Source organism: Danio rerio, chromosome 19, assembly GCF_052040795.2.
Source record: "Danio rerio strain M-AB ecotype USA chromosome 19, GRCz13ab, whole genome shotgun sequence".
Classification (NCBI taxonomy): domain Eukaryota; kingdom Metazoa; phylum Chordata; class Actinopteri; order Cypriniformes; family Danionidae; genus Danio; species Danio rerio.
In genome coordinates, this window is record NC_141039.2 from 41,593,248 (window position 1) to 41,614,477 (window position 21,230).

Sequence of the window (21,230 nt, forward strand, 5' to 3'; positions counted from 1 at the left end):
TTAATTTATTTGTTTATTTTATTTTTTTGTGTCTGTGAGGGAACCACGATATACAACCATTCAGAAGACTGGGCTACAGTATACTTATGACAGGAATTCATAAGTAGTGTGAAAATTAAACTATAATATTTTTTTTTCACTTGTAATAAATAGGAACGAACGAATGAACTAATAAACAAAAAAAATATATATTTTATTTCAGCTGGTTTCTAAGATACTTTTTTTTTTAATTTTTCAATTTATGATGACATGACAAATGCACAAAAATAAGATATCTGACAAAACAAAGTTATTCTATATTAATAAAATAAAATTATCTACTATAATGATATAATATCTGAATTGTATTTAACAATTCATCAATACAGGCTGCCTGGTGTGAAAGTAAGAGTGTATAGATGTTTCCGAGTAATGGGTTGCAGCTGGAAGGGCATTTGCTGTGTAAAACATATGCTGCATTTGATGGTTCATTCCACTGTTGCAACCCCAGATTAATCAAGGGATTAAGTCAAAAAGAAAATGAATGAATGACTGAATGAATTCATTAATAAAAGTTTCTAAAGAGTTCTGTTTCAAACAACATCATTTTTTAATATTAATACTATTTTGAATAATTAAACGAATGGATGAATAATAACTGCAAAAAAATGTTTAATAAATATTTTTTATGGAAAAAAAAGATGTGAAAAAAAAGATTTGTCATTACTATTTATAATGTTTAGGGTAAAAAATGCCATTGATGTGCATTTTATGAAGCAAGGCCTATGCTTTCTTTTTAAAATGTTATGTTTATTTCACTTACATGCCATTTTTGTAAAGATTAGTGAAATTTTTAATACTAGATTACAATTGTCCAGTAAATAATAGTATACATTGTTTTTCTTTCAGTGCACATGTCACAGGCAACATAATAAATATTCTTGAGTAAAGCTATATCACTCTTTTCAGTTAGACATATACTGTAAATCTAGTCTATTGCATTAGACTGAACCGTCAGATTGTCTTTGGATCAGATTGACTGTAATTAAGCCTCATGGTGTTCTTGTTAGAGAGCTCTGTTTCCTGATGGATTACCAAAAATAAGAAAACACCTGTATTAATGTCCGAACAAAGGATAACAAAACTGTTATCACCTGCGCCCCTTTGTTGTATTGATCGTTTAATTGCACTGTCTTGGTTAAAACATGGATCAATGTTGAGGAAAGCAACAAGACCAGAGCACAAGCACTGAATTAATCATTCAAAATAAATGGCCAAGCACTTTAAGACCTGTCCACAAGCATCAACCTCCTCCAACACAAAGCAGATAGAGAGCAGCAGCAGACATGAGAATTCCACATAAGGACACATGAGAGACAGAGAGATAGAGGAGGGAAAGAGAGAAAGAGGCATTGACTTTATATAGAGCTTTTGTAGAAATTACAATATAACCTTTTTTCCTTTACAGTCCATGATTGTATATAAAATATACAAGACACTCTCCATTACATTAAAAGAGAGGAATAAAATAAAATAAACAAATTAACTAAAATAAGCAATAATATAAACAAAATAATAAAAATAAAAAATAAACAACCAAACAAAATAATTAAAGATTATGATTAATTAATAAGTAAATAAATAAATACACAAAATTAAACAATATAAATTATAACATATAAAAATAAACAAACAAAACAATTACCAAAAATAAGTAATGGTTAAGTAAATATATAAATATACAAAATCAAAACAAAACAAAACATAAAATATAAAAACAAACAAAAAAATATTTACCAAAAATATATAATTAATTAATAATTAAGTAACTAAATAAATACACAAAATGAAACAAAACAAAACATAAAATATAAATAAATAAATAAACAAACAAAATAATTACCAAAAAATTATAAACACTTAATAATTATGTAATTAAATAAATACACAAAATAAAAAAAACATAAAATATAAATAAATAAATATAAACAAACATACAAACAAACAAACAAAATAATTACCAAAATATAAAATTTATTAATAATAAAATAAATAAATAAAAGTATTAAAAAAAAAAAATATATATATATATATATATATATATATATATATATATATATATATATATATATATATATATATATATATATATATATATATATATACAAAATGAAAACAAAACAAAACAAAAAATGCAAAACTGAAAAACAACACAAAACTAAATATAGAGTATGTACAATACCTACAATAAACAAACAAAATAAAATAAACAGTAATATATGTCATTTAAAGTATAAAAACAAATTAAATAAATAACCAAACTAACTAAATAATTAACTAATATATATATATATATATATATATATATATATATATATATATATATATATATATATATATATATATATATATATATATATATATATATATATATATATATATATATATAACTAACAACTGAAACAAATAATATTATATAAAAATACATTAAAATAAATAAAAATACATTAGTTAAAAAAACAAACTAAGTAATTAACTAAATCAAATGAATAATAATTAAAAACAAAACAAAACCTTAACTTATTTTAATTTCCAGTGTGGCTTCAGGCAAATGAACTGGTTAATATGATCATTTCTAGCCCATTTTTGGAAGGGTTTGTAAGACCTCCAAAAATCTGTTGTGACATAAATGTCCTAATATGTTCAATTTCCATTACCTGAACTCTTCCAAAAACATGTCTTTTAAGTTGAAGTGGAAACAGATGGCTGTGAGTCTCAGTTTAAATCTAATTTGTGTCCCCTTTTTAACTGCGCTTCTACATCACAGGCTTCTGTGAAAGTGACTCTCAGTCTGAACTCACTCCACTTGATCAAACCAGCACTTCCTGTTTGTTTATTAAATGAAACATGTTCTTCTTGGACATTTGCCATCAAACTGGAACCTCTTGTTCTGAATCAAGTTCTTTGAAAGGGGAAAAAGGTATTTGCAACAAGTGTTTATGAGAATTAATGAGAGCGCACACTTATTAATCAAATATGTGGACGAGCACTTGACTGAATTAACTGTCTCATAAAACCTTTAATATAAATTAGTTTTGATTATTATCTTGAATAATTATGTATCGCATCTGGTTACTGTATTGTGTGTACTTTATTCAGTCATTCATTCATTCATTCATTCATTCTTATTTATTCATTGATTTGTCTATTCATTAATTCATTTTTGTTAGTCTTTATTTTTTACATGTTTATTGCTTTTATAATTTTTTAATTATTCCTTTTGGTCATTCAGTTATTCATTCAATCATTTTTTTATTTAATCTGTTCCATTCTTTTATTCCTTTGTTCATTCTATTTTCTTTCTGTCTTTTTTATCTATTCATTCATTCATTCATTCATTCATTCATTCATTCATTCATTCATTCATGCATGCATTCATTCATTCATTCTGTCTTTATTTTTGTGTTTATTTATTAATTTATTAATTCATTCTTTCTTGTTTGTGTGTTTTTTTATTTGTATAATTTTCATTCATTCATTCATTCATTCATTCATTCATTCATTCATTCATTCATTCATTCATTCATTCATTCATCATTAATTTATTATTTCGTGTGTTTATTTGTTCATTTATATATTAATTTCTATTTTCATTCATTCATTCATTCATTCATTCATTCATTTATTCATTCATTCATTCATTCATTCAATGATTTAATCATTCATTCATTCATTCAATTATTCTTTCTTGTTTGTGTGTTCATTTATTTTATAATTGTCATTCATTCATTCATTCATTCATTCATTCATTCATTCATTATTTCTTCCTTGTTTGTGTGTTTATTTGTTAATTTATATATTAAATACTTTTATTTTCATTCATCCATTCAATTATTATTTTTTGTTTGTGTGTTCATTTATTTTTTTTATTCATTTATTATTTCTTCCTTGTTTTTGTATTATTTGTTCATTTCTATATTAATCAGTTTCTATTTTCATTCATTCATTCAATTATTCTTTCTTGTTTGTGTGTTCATTTATTTTTATCATTTTCATTAATTAATTAATTTATTCATTTTTCGTTCATTTATTATTTCTTGTTTTTGTGTTTATTTGTTAATTTATATATTAATTAATTTCTATTTTCATTCATTCATTCATTCATTCGTTCATTCATTCATTAATTTAATTTTTTCATTCATTCATTTAATCTTTCTGTCTTGTCTGGGTGTTTATTTGTTAATTTTTATATTTGTTAATTCCTATTTTCATTCATTTTTTATTCATTCATTAATGTATTTTATTCTTTCTTGTTTATGTGTTTATTTTTTATTTATCCATTTATTAATTTCTATTTTCATTCATTTGTTCATTCATTTCTTGTGTGCGTTTGTTTATTTAATCATTTATTCTTTTTTACCCATTCTTCTTTATATTCATTCTTTCTTTCTTGTTTGTGTGTTTGTTTATTTATTCATTTAATTATATTTTATTCGTTCTTTCATTTCTTTTTTATTAGTTTATTTATTTATTTTTTATGTTTGTTTGTTTGTTTATTTATTTATTTATTTATTTATTTATTTATTTATTTATTCATTATTCTTCTATTTATTCATTCATTCTTGTTTGTGTGTTTGTTTATTTATTCATTTTTATTTGCTCTTTCTTTTCATTCATATGATCTCTTTCTCTGTCTTTATTTCATTTAATAATTCATCTTTTTATTATTTATTTATTATTATTTCTTTCTTGTTTGTGTGTTTGCTTATTTATTTAATTATGTGCTTTTCATTCATTTTTTCTTGTTTTCATTTATTCAATAATTCATTCTTGTTTGTAATTATTCTTTATTTGTTTTTTTATTCATTCATATTCATTCTTTCTTTCTTTTATTTATTAATTCATATTTTTGTTAATTATTTCTTTCTTATTTGTGTGTTTGTTTGTTAGTTTATTATTTATTTATTTAATTTTCATTCATTTGTTCTTTTGATTAATTTATTCATTATATTTCTTTGTTTTTTTACCTATTATTTATTCATTTTTATTCATTCTCTCATTCATTCATTCATTATTTCTTCCTTTTTTCTTTCATTGTTTGCATATTTATCCTTTCCTTCTTTTTGTTTGTTTATTAATAAAAATGAATTTTTATTAAATTAATTCTAACCAGTCAAAGAGCTGAAGAAAAAATTACTCTTAAATATATTGTCCTAAATATATTTCAATATTTCAAAAAATGTGTGCTAACAATATTATAATTAATAATTTATGTTTTTATTTACAAAATTTAGCCCAAAATAAATTTAAAAGACTGAAACTTTATATCGCTTGGGTTTAGCTTGTATGCATTTGTTTATTAATAACAATTATAAAATGAAAATATTTAATCAGTTGGTCAATTAATCAAAAAGTTCATTATTGCTTTAAAACAATAGTTAAATTAAATTAGTTTGAACAGGCTAAAATATTAAACATCTTGGCTTTAACTTGTAATTATTTCTCTGCATCATTTCCATCTATTCATCTAAATAGATTACAGTTTTCCTGACTTCAGCACTATTCTAAACAGCGGGACAGATATTAATAATAAGGAACAAGTACAGACACATCGACCCATTTGACTAATGGAATGGCAGGTGTCTGTACCTTAAAGCCAACTTTATAGAGCAATTTGTGTTGTTCCTCTGAGACAAGCAGCAAACAGAGCATCTCTAACTCATGTAAATGAAGCAGTAATAATGACAGGTGTAGTTCTCTCTCTCTCTCTCTCTCTCTCTCTCTCTCTCTCTCTCTCTCTCTCTCTCTCATACAATCAGAACAAGCTACACTGCAATATCTCTTAATTGCGACTCCATAATGATGATATAGCACATCCTCCAGATCAGAAAATAAATAAATACATTTATTTATTTATTTATTTATTTTTGCTTTTTCAAATATTTATCAAATGATGTTCAACAGAGCAAGGATTTTTTTCACTGTATTTTCTATAATGTTTATCTTCTGAATAAAATATATTCTGTTTTAATAAAAAAAGAAAGAAAATAAATAAAAGAAAACTAAGGCCAATATTATTAGCACTCTTAAGTAGGGCGTCACAATATTAGAAAAACATCTATCAATGCAATATTTTGTTATTCTGTCATATACAGTTGAAGTCAGAATTACTGACTTGATTTTTTTTTTTTTTTTTTTGACATTTTCCAGTATGTCTGATAAGTTTTAAATTTTTTAAAAGCCATTTTAAGGTAAAAATTATTAGCCCCTTTAAGCTATTAAACCATTGTTATACTACTAACCTGCCTGGTTAACCAAATTAACCAACGCAATCTCACGGCAATTCATAACTTTTTGATTCAGTGGCTAATTCATATGAATTCGTACAATCTAATTCGTACAATTTTGTACAATTTGCTCATTGCCCAATGATTGTTGGGGTTAGGGGTGGGGTTGGGTGCCACGCCTGCTTTTTAAAATCTTAGTATTTTCGTACGACTGAACTCTTACGAATTCGTACGAATTAGCCACTAAACTGGTAAAACGTAAAATACTTACTTTTCCTCATGAGATCAGGCTGAATTAAGTTAAGCCTTTAATCTGTGAAGAAGTGACTAGAAACATATCTAGTAAATATTATTTACTGTCATCATGACAAAGATAAAATAAACCAGTTATTAGAAATGATTTATTAAAACTATTATGTGTGGAAAAAAATCTTCTCTGCGTTAAAAAGAAATTGGTGTAAAATAAACATGGGGGCTAATAATTCGGGGGTGGGGGGGTTGGGGGGGCTAATAATTCTGACTTTATATATTGAAACATGAATACAATTTCACCAGATGACTTCAATATCTCTATTTGGAAAGAAATTACTATTTTAGACTGATTAGGGTGAATCTGTATGGGAGTATATCTGCATATAATCTAATAAACAACCTATAAATACAATAAAAAAAATGTATAATTGAAATAAATAGTGTTTTGTCCTTTTCCGAGTCTAACAGTGTTCAGGTACAGTAATTGAATAACACAATAATAATAATAAATCGATCAAATTAATCGTTATTAAAGTTACAAACAAAACAGTTTCTTATGCCTAAATGTTTTAAAATCATTATAAAGTCAAAAAAACACATGCAAATAATAAACTATATTACAATATCAGCATCATGGTTTCCGCTACATTCATTCTATGAATCAACACTGAAATTCATCCCGCTACAGGTACATTACATCTTCTCATTCAAAACATTCAGTTGTTGTTGTTTTTTTTAAATAGAGGGTTATAATTACACAAAAACATATTAAAAGGTAATTGAATTATAGCAGCGCAAACTTTTGTGTAACCCTAGAAGTGCTGTGAATAATTAGTTTAACCCTTTATGGTGACATGCTGACTGACTGACAGGGCTGTGCGATGCGTGAGGCCAGCAAACACGACGTAGATTTCAGTTAAGATGAACACAGTTTCCTTAATCATACTTTATAGATAAAGGTCTGTTCTGCAATAATGACTTATCTTGCTGGAGTTTTTGGCGTTTCACTTTACTTCAGGACGCATCAATGCTGTTCTGTAGATCTAATGGAGACATTTATAAATTTTCCTAGCAAATCTAATAAATGTTGGAGACATACTCGTTACATAAACGCACTATATCGCACTTTAGCAGCCTTTATTTGAGCGCGCACAAGAAAATGCGCTTGAGCAGCGTATATTCGAGGGCGTGCAAGAATTTTTGTGCACAAACAGAGGAAATCAGCATGGAAGCAAAGAGATTTGCATGCTCGTATTACATGAATGCAATCTCAAATTAAAATACCATGCTCAGGACTTTTGTCATTGAAATAACGCCATATGGTAGTTGGTAGATCTGCGTAAAAGGTCTGCCACCACAGCTGGAAAAAATGCTAAAGGAAACACTGAACATTGCATATCCTGTCATGTGACTATTGTGACTAATGATCAGACTAACGATCAGATTGTGATATCGATGCTGCAAGGGTACATTGTACAGCTGTAATCTTACGCAATATTTTCTCCCTCATTGTCTACAGCAGTGTTTCTCAACTGGTGGGTCGCGACCCAAAAGTGGGTCGTAGAAACATTTTCAGTGGGTCGCGGAGTGTGTGGTCAAAAAAAGAAAACAAAAGTTTAGTTTAACTTATTTTGCCTATACTGGACTTTTACTTTGAAATGCATGCGCGACAACCCTACAGTTTGACAAGTGAAATTTAATTTCATTATAGCAACAAATATATTGAAGCGCAAGTGTGACCCCTAATATGTAAAGTATGGATTTACATATTTTGACGACAAAAAAGACCTAAAGCCTCAGTGTCATATGTAGGGAGGTGCTCTCAAAAGAGAACATAAAACCTTCTGAATTAAAACGACATTTAGAAACCAGACAACATGTTTTATTAACAGTTCAGTTTAGTTCATGGTAACTGAACCTATCATTACCCTAACCACTGTTTACAGTATTTGTCGTTTTTACTCTGTAATATTTCTATAGTTTGATACATTTTGTTAAATGACAGCAATAAAATATAGTTTATTTGTAAGTCTTGGTGATTTTCTTATGATTTATCTGTCACTACTTGTGTATGTTAACATATAAATACAAATTAATTATAATTCCTAAAATTGTATTATTGTTCCTAAAAATTTGGGCCGCGGCCTGATGACCATGTAAAAATGTGGGTCCCATGGCCAAACCAGTTGAGAACCCCTGGTCTACAGAACAAACCACTGTTAATAATAGCTTGCCTAATTACCCAAACTTACTAATCACTAATTAACATAGTTAAGCCTTTAATAGTCACTTTAAGCTGAATACTAGTATCCTAAAAAATATCTAGTAAAATAGTATTTACTGTCATCATGGTGGAGATAAAATAAATCAGTTATTAGAAATGAGTTATTAAAACTATTACGTTTAGAAATGTGTTGGAAAAAATTTTCTGTCCGTTAAACATAAATTGGGAAAAAATATACAGGGAGGGTTAATTTAGTACGGCTAATAATTTGGCTTCAACTGTAAGTCATTGCTGGAATTAATGATCTGCTTTACATTCAGATGTGGTGATGAGGAGATGTTGTGATGCTCTGATTGGTTGAGGGATCTAGGCTCATAGTGGCAGGAGGAAGGGAAGTGGACTGATTGGGGACAGAGCAGAGAGGCGGAGGGCAAGGTCCTCTTTAGTGAAGAGAATTGCTTTGACCAACCGAGCTTGGCAGAAGATCACCTTTCTCACCCCAGTCAAGAGGAACTTTAAATGAAGATGACTGGGCGGAGAGCTGAGAGAGAAACCAAACAAGGCCTTAAAGCTGAGGATTTACTCAACTTTTTTTGCACACAGCAAATTTTATATGATGCAATTTACTGCACAATAGCAATCCATCTGAACCAAATAATAGTTCTAGAAAAGATATATGAATTAAATTCATTTTAGTGCAACTTGATTTGCTTCTACAGTATGTAAATTGGGATTGTTATACAGCTGTCAATTATTAACCAATTATTAGTCAATGATTAACCATCTTGTGAATCTTTGTATAAAATATTTTTATTTTATTTTATTTTAAGTAATGTTTAATAGAGCATTTTCATAGTATTTCCTATAATTCTTATAATATTTCTTTTTCTAAAGGATATTTTTATTCTAAAGGAAGTCTTTTATCTTTTTTTTTAGTTTGGCTGGAATTAATTTTTTTTTTTTAGCCGATGGATGGATGGATGGATGGATGGATAGATGGATGGATGGATGGATGGATCGATGGATCGATGGACTGAAATATAGAATAATAGATGGATGGATGGATGGATGGATGGAAAAATATCCTTTTAGTATAAGTAAATGTATGTATGGATGTATGGATGTGCTCAACGAACAAATGGATGAATGGAAGGATGGATGAATATAAACATACTCTTTAGAATGGATGAATGAATGGATGTGTTCAATGATCCATGGATGGATGAATGGATGGAGGGGTGGATGGATGTGATTAATGAACGAATGGATGAATTGATATAAAAATACTCTTTAGAATGGATGGATGGATGTGTTCAATAAATTAATGGATGAATATAAAAATACCCTTTAGGGTGGATGGATGGATAAGTTAACCTAATAACCTTTAAATTGCAGTTTAAGCTGAATCCTAGTATCTTGCAAAATAACTTGAAAAACATGTGTCATAAACAAATTATTCTAATTCTAATGAGTTTTTTTAGTTGATCAACAACATTCAGCAAACATTCAGTGTCAAAAACATGCTAGAAACAGATTATTGAATTAATTACTCAGTACCTTTTAGTGAATCAAAAACATTCAGTGCAAGCAGCATCTAATTCTTGAACTAATTACAAAACAAGACAAAACAAATAATCTAGACTCAAAACAAAACAAAACAAGACAAAACAAACAATCTAGTCTCAAAACAAAACAAGACAAAGCAAATAATCTAGACTCAAAACAAAACAAGACAAAACAAACAATCTAGTCTCAAAACAAAACAAGACAAAACAAATAATTTAGACTCAAAACAAAACAAAACAAACAATCTAGTCTCAAAACAAAACAAGACAAAGCAAATAATCTAGACTTAAAACAAAATTAGGCAAAAGACAATCTATCTATCTATCTATCTATCTATCTATCTATCTGTCTGTCTGTCTGTCTGTCTGTCTGTCTGTCTGTCTGTCTGTCCGTCCGTCCGTCCGTCCGTCCGTCCGTCCGTCCGTCCGTCCGTCCGTCCGTCCGTCCGTCCGTCAATCCATCCATCCATCCATCCGTCAATCCATCCATCCATCCATCCGTCAATCCATCCATCCGTCAATCCATCCATCCGTCAATCCATCCATCCATCCATCATTACTTTTTTAACTCAAGGATTTATATCAGTATAAAGATGAACAGAACTAAAATGTCTTGCTGCCTCACTACCACGTCATCCACTTATTTCTCCATTTCTAATGACTCAGTACTATCTCCAGACTCTGTCATATCCGCCGTCAGCAGATGCTGAACTGGAAACGTCTGCATGTGTTCCCAGCATATGGGACACAATGACTGGCACGGACAGATCCTGCCCTGCACTGCAAAAACTCTGCCAGGCACACTGGATGTCCCCTCAGACTAGATGCCAGGGTGCATTTGTAATAGGATGGATTATCTAGACGCAACCCAATCCTGTCTGGGAAGTCATGTGCGGTAATTCACTTTGCCACTAAATGACAAGTTACCAGGTCACCAAATGAACAGACTGTTGCACAAGCAAGAATTACAATTTTCCGTAATCACATGTTGTCAACCTGATGTTCAGACCAAGTAAATAATGCAAAACAACTTCATGTGTTTGCAATTCAACAGCTCTGTTGCAGGAGTTTAAACTGACTTTAAAGGGCACCTATTTTGCAAAATCAACTTTTGGAAGCTCTTTGGACCGAACTGTGTGTAGGTTTATTTTCATATTGGAGTGATATAAATGCACGTCTCTTTTTTTCATTCTCTGCTTCTAAAATAGAATCAAAATCCCTGTGATTTTCAGGCCCACCACAACATGACATAGGAATGCTGTTTTTCCCAACCACCGAATTGATTGACATGCGCGTATTAACATGTCTCTAAAGTAACATGCATAAACATGTCCACAGAACAGGATTTGCAAAGAAACTGGGATTAAATTTTCTGTTCCAACTCTCTGTGATCATCTGCAGCTCGTAAATGAGTTTTACAAGTTTAAAGAGCCCATATTATACATGAAATAGGGTCATATCTTGGTTGTAAGGGTCTCCAACAACAGTTTAATATACATGCAAGGTCAAAAAAACACTTTCATGGTCTTATAATCTGCATTTATTTTTACCTAATTATCCCAGCGACTCCCGTATGAATCGTCCAGTGATTCATTTGTTCCCAAACCCCTCCTTAGCGCGAAGCTAATCTGCGCTGATTGGACCAATGACAGCCTGTTGCGATTGGTCGACTGCCTTCAGTCAGAGAGTGAAAAGCCAAACAGCTAATCAGCAATATAAAAGTAATCACAGTTCATACACGCTCGATAGTGTAGGCGTGGATTTTAGCTGCCAGTGGGTCAATGTAAATACAGACTATAGACTTGAAAATTCAGACGACTAACTATTTTATTGAGCAAAAACTCCAAAAACAGTTGAGGAGATCTCCTAGCTTCTCACTCTGCTCTTTTCACAGACACACACACACATATTGCACACACACACACACACACGCACTTAACCCTGCTCCGGACGACAGCGCGCGCACACGCACACACAGACACACACACTTCTCATCGTCCACGGAGCTCCGTTAACAAAGCAGCACGCGTCGCGTTTTTAACGTGACTTTGCACACGATAAGAGAATATAGCCAGTTAACCTGATACAGTACACGCGGTTACAAGTAACAAATCACAACTAAATACATTTGCAAGCTAGAGTAAACGAGGCAACTTTAATCGCACGTACTTACACTTGAGAAATGGAGGAAGAAAAATCCATCCTGACGTCCAGCAGTAAGTTGCTCTTTACTGATCCTTCCTTTAACAAACGCTGATGAAGTATTCTTTGTAGCATGTAGTTTCCAGAAGTTTCCAGTAGTTTCTAACTGCTTGGCTATATTGCTGAGGTTTCATCTTTGGGTAGAGACTCAATATAATATCCATCTGCATTGTGACTTCAATCGACCGGCATGTTTGTGTGTGTGTGTGTGTGTGTGCGTGTGTTTGTGGGTGTGTGTGTGTGTGTCTGGGTTTCTGCGTCAGAGGGCGGGGCCTCAGGTTTGAAATCTCCCGGGTTTGCGCGTGCACGTGAATAACTTGGTTTCGTTCGTATGTCATGGCGAAACACCTAATGAATCGGTATCAAGGCGACTCGTTTGAAGCACTATGAGTCGACTCTTTTATAGATGAATCAACAGTTTTAAACACTGTATTCTTACAGATTTAAGCCTTAGCTGGATACTTCACTTCACTTAGAGCTGTGTTACACACTACATGGAGGGGAATTTTCAAAAACCCATAATATGGGCTCTTTAAAACATTTTAAAACAGTGCATCTAAAAATAATTTAATTAATTAATTAATTAATTAATTAGTTGTTTTGAACAATAATTATTGTGAAATGCGCTATACAAAAATACTTGAATTTAATAATAGGACAATTTTATGTGTATTAAAGATAGTTGGGTCTTAAAGGGATAGTCAAGTTTTAAGCAACATGAAAGTGATTATCACGATTTCTTTTTAAGTAAATTATCCAACTAACTTTTATAAACATGGATACTCTCAATGCAGCTATCGTATAACTCTACTATATACAGTAGGCAACATTTGAAGAGGATCAAAAACAATTATTTAAAGTTTAATACACATTGGTTTAAGGACAACTTTGATAAAAGACTTTGATCCACTTCAAATGTGGACTACTGTATATATTGTACTTTATATATACAGAACTTTTTTCACCTTATTCTGCCCTATTCGCACTCTTCTCAGCATCCACTATAGGCCAAGGCATGAATAATTAATATGTCTTTTGCTTGCCAGGTTTATTTACATAGTTGCTGATTTTGTTGTCATGTTTAATAATGTATTGTTTTGTTGAGATTTTTCAAGGGTATTGAGGTGTTGTTTTTCAGTATTTTAAGACAGCAAGCACTTCTTTTTATCTCTAAAATAAACTGTACATTTCACATAAAAACCTGAGATTGAACTTATATCAAGATTAGATCATGAATATACAAATATCATTGTATAACAAATAAAAATAACAAATGCTACAACCATAAAATTCTATTTTAAATTGGCATTAGCTTTCTTCTTAGGGGCCAATTACATGACAAAGTTTTCAGCCAAACCCAGGAATCGTTAAATGTGTTTTGCTCATTTATTTACTTTTACTTTTATGGATCAAACCCCATAATCTTGAAAACGTGCACTTTTTTATTTATTAATTTTTAATTGAGATGCATCATATACATATGAAAAAATTCCAAATACAACACCTCTCAATTCTAAATCAACCGCTGTTATGTAACCTTTTAACTCTTCTAGAGAATAAAAATACTATGTTTTTTTAAGAAACACGTTAACAGTGTCTCAACAGGGTGTTTTCACACCTCTAGTTTGAAAAAAAGTCAGGTGGGAGTATCGAGCTGCGAAGGAGGGAAGGGTTTGCATGAAAAGGGGAGTTTCATTACATGCACAACAGCTAATTTCACAGTGGCAACACGAACACAGATGCAGGGGAGCTAGACAGTGATTTGAAGAGCAGCATTTACAGCGGATCTGCTGACGATATTAACTAACTTTTTTATCTGAATAAATGACAACCCAACACAATATAATTTAATGCAGTGTTTGGTCTGTTAACCACTTAAAATCATATCTCAGTCAGTAGAGCTGCACGATTCTGGCTAAAATAAGAATCACAATTTTTTTGCTTAAAATAAAGAACACGATTCTGTAGATGATTAATAAAGATTAATATGAGTAGGTTATTATTATTGTTAATTCTCAAACATATGGTTAAACAACACTAAGAATATTAGGCCTATGTGTTGGTCTAATGATGGTTAAAATGCTACATTTTGTATAGACATGAAACAGTGGACTTGAACAGACTTTAAATATGTCCTGTTTGTTAATTCGCAGAAAAGTGATTATCAGAAGGCGACGCAGTGGCGAAGTGGGTAGCATGTTCGCCTCACAGCAAGAAGGTTGTTGGGTCGCTGGTTCGATTCTCGGCTCAGTTGGCGTTTCTGTGTGGAGTTTGCATGTTCTCCCTGCGTTCGCGTGGGTTTCCTCCGGGTGCTCCGGTTTCCCCCACAGTCCAAAGACATGTGGAACAGGTGAATTGGGTAGGATAAAATTGTCCGTAATGTGTGTGTGTGTGTGTGTGTGTGTATATGTTTCCCAGAGATGAGTTGCAGCTGGAAGGGCATCCGCTGCGTAAAAACTCGCTGGATAAGTTGGCGGTTCATTCTGCTGTGGCAACCCCGGATTAATAAAGGGACTAAGCCGACAAGAAAATGAATGAATGAATGTGATTATCAGAATACAACTATTCTTAATTATGTTATAATTAAGTTATTATGTTTAAGACATGTGCTTGTTTTTTGTCATTGACAACATTATCAGACCATTTTTTTTACAGGTAAAATCAGACATTTGTCATTATCAGATTCCTTCTTGCATTATGATCATATCACCCCAATTTTATTCTCCTTACACTGGCTGCCTGTTAAGTTTCGTATTAAATTTAAAATATTGCTTCTTACCTAAAAAGCTTTAAATAATCTAGCTCCTGTTTATCTAACCAACCTTCTGTCTCGCTACAATCCAACTCGCTCTTTAAGATCTCAAAACTCAGGGCTTCTGGTAGTACCTAGAATAGCAAAATCGAGTAAAGGAGGTCAAGCCTTCTCACTTATGGCTCCTAAACTCTGTTTCGAGACTCAGACACACTCTCCCAATTCAAAACTAGATTAATTATCTATCTGTTAAGTAAAGCATAAACTCAGTACATCACTTAGCGGCATGATACATGAATGTGCTAAACACAGGTTTCTGCATCTTGTTTATATACACTATGAACAGCAGCTACGCTAATTATTCTCTTTATTCTCTATTTCCACCTTGGGATACTTATCCCGAGGCCCTCAGCCTGTGCAGAGTCACTGATTCGATCCAAGACCAGCGACGAGATGATCCCAAGGTTTCCATATCCTTGACCAGGCCGTATCCTGAGCAGCTGCTGTGGTGGTCATAGGGGAGTGAAGAGCATGAGACTGATGTGACGCTCCCAGGACAGACGAGTCTTCGCTGAGTTCCAGCTTCCACCCTCCGCCGCTGAGACTGCAGCTCTGCACACGACATTTGACCAGTGGAGAAATGAAAATGGTTGTGCCCGTGGTGGTTTCTCTCGAGTTTTTTTTTCTTCACTTTCGCCATTGGTGAAGTTTTTTTTTTTTTTTTTTTCTAGCCGCTGTCGCCAGTAGCTTGCATGGTTTTGGGATCGGTACAGCTATGCATCAATGGATTTATTCCTTCATTCCTTCAGTGTATGGACTCTCAGTAGTGATTAATAAACCACACTGAACTGAGCTAAACTGAACTGAACTTAAACACCAAAACTGAACTACACTGTTCCAATTTACTATGATCTTTTATGTGAAGCTGCTTTGACACAATCTACATTAAAAAAAAGTGCTATACAATTAAAGGTGAATTGAATTGAAACCGTTTTTCTTTAAAATACCTCCATTCTATACCGGAGAACAGAAGAGCCGTTAAAAAGTGCATCCACATACAATGCTGTTTTTCTCTTATTAATATTCACACATTTCTTTTTCCGCATTAACTGCTGGATGAAGGCAAACTCAACTTGTCACCTCATTCTACACAAACATGCATAATTCTACACTCAGTACGAGGCCATCTGACAAAGCGTGGCATAAATCAAAGCGAATGAGTGCATGGGGAAAGAGCAACGTAACAGTAAGCGAGAAGGGGCTTGTTTGTCTGCAATAAATATGGTTTCTTCATCTCGCGTCTCTCCTGAGAGAAGCGCTAACAGAAGGAGCCATGAGTGACCCTCAGGAATAGCTCTCTGATTTGCTCTAGTGGAAATGCAGTAGTAAACATATAGGACCATCTGCAGAGGGAGAAGAGCACGCAAGTGAACACATTCAAGTGAACACACACAACACTGAGGGAGTTTAAGCACATGGGCCACATTCTGCTGGGTGAAGATAGATATTATGCCAAAAAAGCTGACCTAATTAAAATGATCATTCTAATTAATTATGGCATTTAGTTTGCAGAGTGGTGTGTGTTTTGGAATAAGTGATTAGATACAACAAGGTTGTGAATATTAGATTTAGAGACAGAGCTTAAGTCGAGGAGGAGTTTCAGACTTAATAATATACAGTTGAAGTCAGAATTATTAGCCCCCCTGTGAACTATTTTTTTTTTTTTTGTTGCTTTTTTAAGTATTTCCCAAATGATGTTCTTCTTGCCTACGGTAAACAGAAATTGTGGGAAAAATAAACAGGGGGGTTAATAATTTAGGTGGGCAAATAATTCTGACTTTAACTGTGCATAAATACTTTTTTACATTTTCAAGTTCCTCGTCACATTAAACAAGAAAAGCTGTTTTTGGAATATTATATATTTTAATTGTGACTTAACATTCCCACATTTCTAAGACTACAAATAATTATTTTGTTTTGTACAATTTGATTTATATACATCGCAAATTCTCTATTAAAAATATGAAACATGATTTTTGAATTAAATTAAATTAAATTAAATTAAATTAAATGTATTTAATTTAATTTAATTTAATTTAATTTAATTTAATTTAATTTAATTTAATTTAATTTAATTTAATTTAATTTAATTTAATTAATCATTCATTTATTCATTTTCTTTTCGGCTGAGTCCCTTTATTAATCTGGGGTCGCCACAGCAGAATGAACCACCAGTTCATCCAGCACATGTTCCATGCAGCCGATGCCCTTCCACCTGCAACCCATCGCTGGAAAGCATCCGTACACTCTCATACACTACGGACAATTTAGCTTGAAGCACCCACATAAACATGGGGAGAACATGCAAACTCCACACAGCAATGCCAACTGAACTAGCCGGGGATCAAACCAGTGACCTTCTTGCTGTGAGGCGATTGTGCTACCCACTGTGCCACCGTGCTGCTCTAAATAAATTATTTACAATTCATTTTAATAATCAATTAAAAACACAATGACATTCCTATATAATCCCTAAATACAATAATTCTATTATTTCATATCATTCAGTGTCATTTTAATAAATAGGGATGTGGGAAACTTCCAATATGTGCTTTTTAATTATTTATATTTATATAAAATTTTAATAAACATTATAAAAAAAAAAAAAAAAAAAAAATATATATATATATATATATATATATATATATATATATATATATATATATATATATATATATATATATATATATGTATATGTATATATATATATATAGTTTTTTTTTTTTATAATGCTTACTAATGCCCTTACCTAATACCCTTCTTTTATCTATTTTCTAAGTTTTTGCTTTAAAAATGTAATTTTCACTAAAACAACACCAGTCATAAGTCAATTGGCTTTTACAGAACAGTTTTATTTTATTTTTTTTACTTCATTTACATTCTCAAGTTTTTTATCATAGAGGATTTTATTTCTTAACTCTGACTTAACATTCCCACATTTTTAACCCTCGAAAAAAATATATTGTATTGTACAATTTGATTTTAAACCTTGCAAATAATGAATTGAAAACATATTAAACAAACCACCATTTTGTAATTTTTAATTTTAATTTAATTATTTACGTTTAATTATTTATATTTAAAACACAATGTGGAAAATGTGGGATACAAAGCTCCAATTTAAGATTGTTTTAATAAATTAAAATTAATTTTAATAATCAATTAAAAATTTATTAAAAACAAAATAGTATTCATATATAATCCCTTGATACAATCATTGTAATATTTCATATAAATCAGTTTTACTTTATTAAATAAAATTGTAGAAATTGTGGGAAACAAACCCCCAGCTTGGGATTTTTTTTAATGAAATGAAATAAAAATTTTAAAAAATTAAAAGCGACTAAGCCCAAAATAAAATGAATCAATGAAATGAAATAAAATTAAATTTAGTTTAATTTTATTTAAAAAGTATGAACAGTAATATTCCTAAATAATTTCTTACAATCATTTTAATATTCAATACAATTTAGTGTTATTTTAATAATGATTACTAACATAGTACATATTTATTTTAGTTTGCACAAATCTTAAATAGTCACTCTTCTTTTATTTATTTTCTGCACTGGTGTAAACCAAAAATTCAAGTTTTGCTTTAAAAATGTAATTGTCACAGATATTTTGAGCAAAACAACACCTATTATAAGTGCATTTGCACATACTGAGTGCTGATTCCGGCTCTAGGTTTGTAAACACTTCATGCAAACCCTTTATTGGTACACCTGAGAAGAAGTAAATTAATAGGCCAATGAGTTTGAACACGCCTCATCTGTTGCTTGATTGCCTTCAGAAGTGCAGCAGTCATATTACTGCCTCCAGAGATGATCAACAACTCAGTGAGTTTCCTCTCAGTACACACAGAGCACAAAGTGTTAGTAAATGACAGAAAAGGAGATGCACAATAGAAAGAAGTGCCACAGAAGTACATGGACAATCAGGAGTGATTATCATTTTTCTCCTACAGTACAGTATGTTCTTCCGATAATGATAAGAGTGTATACTGTACAGTGTCCTACATCAATAGGGATGCACTTATAGGATTTTCTTGGACAATAACGATAATGTTTTTTAACAAAAAACACAGTAGCCTATAATATAATACACTAAATTAATTTTACTGAACATGAATTAGATCAATTTACATTCAACTGTCAAGCATTTTAATAAGCACAAGTTAAGATAAAAATTACAATATGGTACTACTGTAGGTTTATTTATGTTCTTTTTAGTACGCTTTTCTGTAAAAATTATGATAAACATTTAAAATGATCAGTCAGTGTTTGAAAAAAATAAATAAATAAATAAATCGATCATTTACACTTTATAAATCAGCAAATACTTTGTTTTTCTGTATCTTTTATTGTTTTTTTTATTTACAATAATTGTTATTATTTATTATGTTATCATTATCATTATTATTTATTTATTTAATTATTTGTTTGTTTGTTTGTTTGTTTTTTGTTTTTTGTTTTTATGACACACCAAGCTGAATCTAAGCCTGCTCTGAATATTGCGTTTATATTTATAGCTCTTAAAATAAATATATTCTCTACAAATATAAATTAGCAATTTTTTCTTAGTTATTTTATTTATTATTATTTGATTGTTTATTATTTTTTATTCATTATTATTTTCCTTTTTTAATATTTCAATTTATTATTATTATTATTATTATTATTATTATTATTATTATTATTATTATTATTATTATTATTATTATTGTTATTAATAGTAATATTATTATAATTATTATAAATTATAATATTAATATTATTGATTCTGAGCCTGCTCTGGATTTTGTGTTCATATTTATAGCTCCTAAAATAAATATATTGATTTCATATATTCTACAAATATAAATTAGCAAATGATTTGTTTTTCTTTATCTTTTATTATCCATTTTACTTTTTATTATTTTATTATAATTTATTATTATTTTGTTTATTCTCTCTATTATTATTTTATTATTATTATTATTATTATTATATACTTACTTTATTTTTATTTGATTATTTTTAAGGCCCACCCAACTGTATGTGAGCCTGCTCTGGACTTTGCGTTCATATTTATAGCTACTAAAATAAATATAGTTTTTACAAACATAAACATAAATATACTTCACAAATATTTCTGCTCGTATAAATTTATCGAAGTGCCAATAATTGTTCACTTACCAACAGTATTTAGCAATGTCTAATAAAACCATGCTGCGTTGGCATTTCTTCTCAATGACAGCAACGTGTTTGTCAATATTTTGAGCAAAAGGTTAAATGATAAAGACATATTTACCAAAAGGGCGCTGATATTAAGAGGAGGGTGCTGCAGGTGAAGGGACCACTGTCCTGAAAACAGTGGCGAGAATAATGGCAGTCTAAGGTGAAGCATGAAAATGGAGTTAATACCAGTTATTCATCTCTCTGCTATTGTGAGGGCACTTACACAACAGGATCATCAAATGAGTTGAGGTGGAAAATTACCCTTCAGATAAAGATAAACCTGTCACACAATACAGCAGCCTCTAAACATCTCACTGCAGGCGCATCAGCCACCCAGCAGGAGAGAAAACAGCCAGCGGCTTTCCATTAGGACATCTACAACACAGACAATTACAATATGAAGGCAAGTGTCAGCATGCATCGCTTTTTTACACTCACCTGTCTTATTATTTTATGTAAATAATTAGATTGAAATTAATTGTTCACAAACTGTTCATAAGATTTACAAAAGTTATCTAAAACATTAAACTGCATGCCTTAATTGATTTATATGTACAGTAGAAGTTAAAATGATTAGCCCTCCTGTGATTTCTTTGATTCTCTTTCAAATATTTTCAGATTGCTATTTAACAGAGACATTTTTCAAATATTTGTTTGTAAATATTAGAACGACTGCTCACCGAACTACTAGAG

General features: G+C 30.6%; 1 non-coding gene across 1 annotated transcript in view; it reads left to right on the plus strand.

The window, feature by feature from the left end:
• The window catches only part of LOC147832629 (uncharacterized), a 29,190-nt gene extending 12,943 nt beyond the window's left edge, over positions 1-16,247 (plus strand). Inside the window, exon 3 of the transcript XR_015945399.1 lies at positions 14,663-16,247. This is a non-coding gene — a transcript (uncharacterized LOC147832629). The remainder of the gene's footprint in view (positions 1-14,662) is intronic.
• The last annotated feature ends 4,983 nt before the right edge of the window (positions 16,248-21,230 follow it).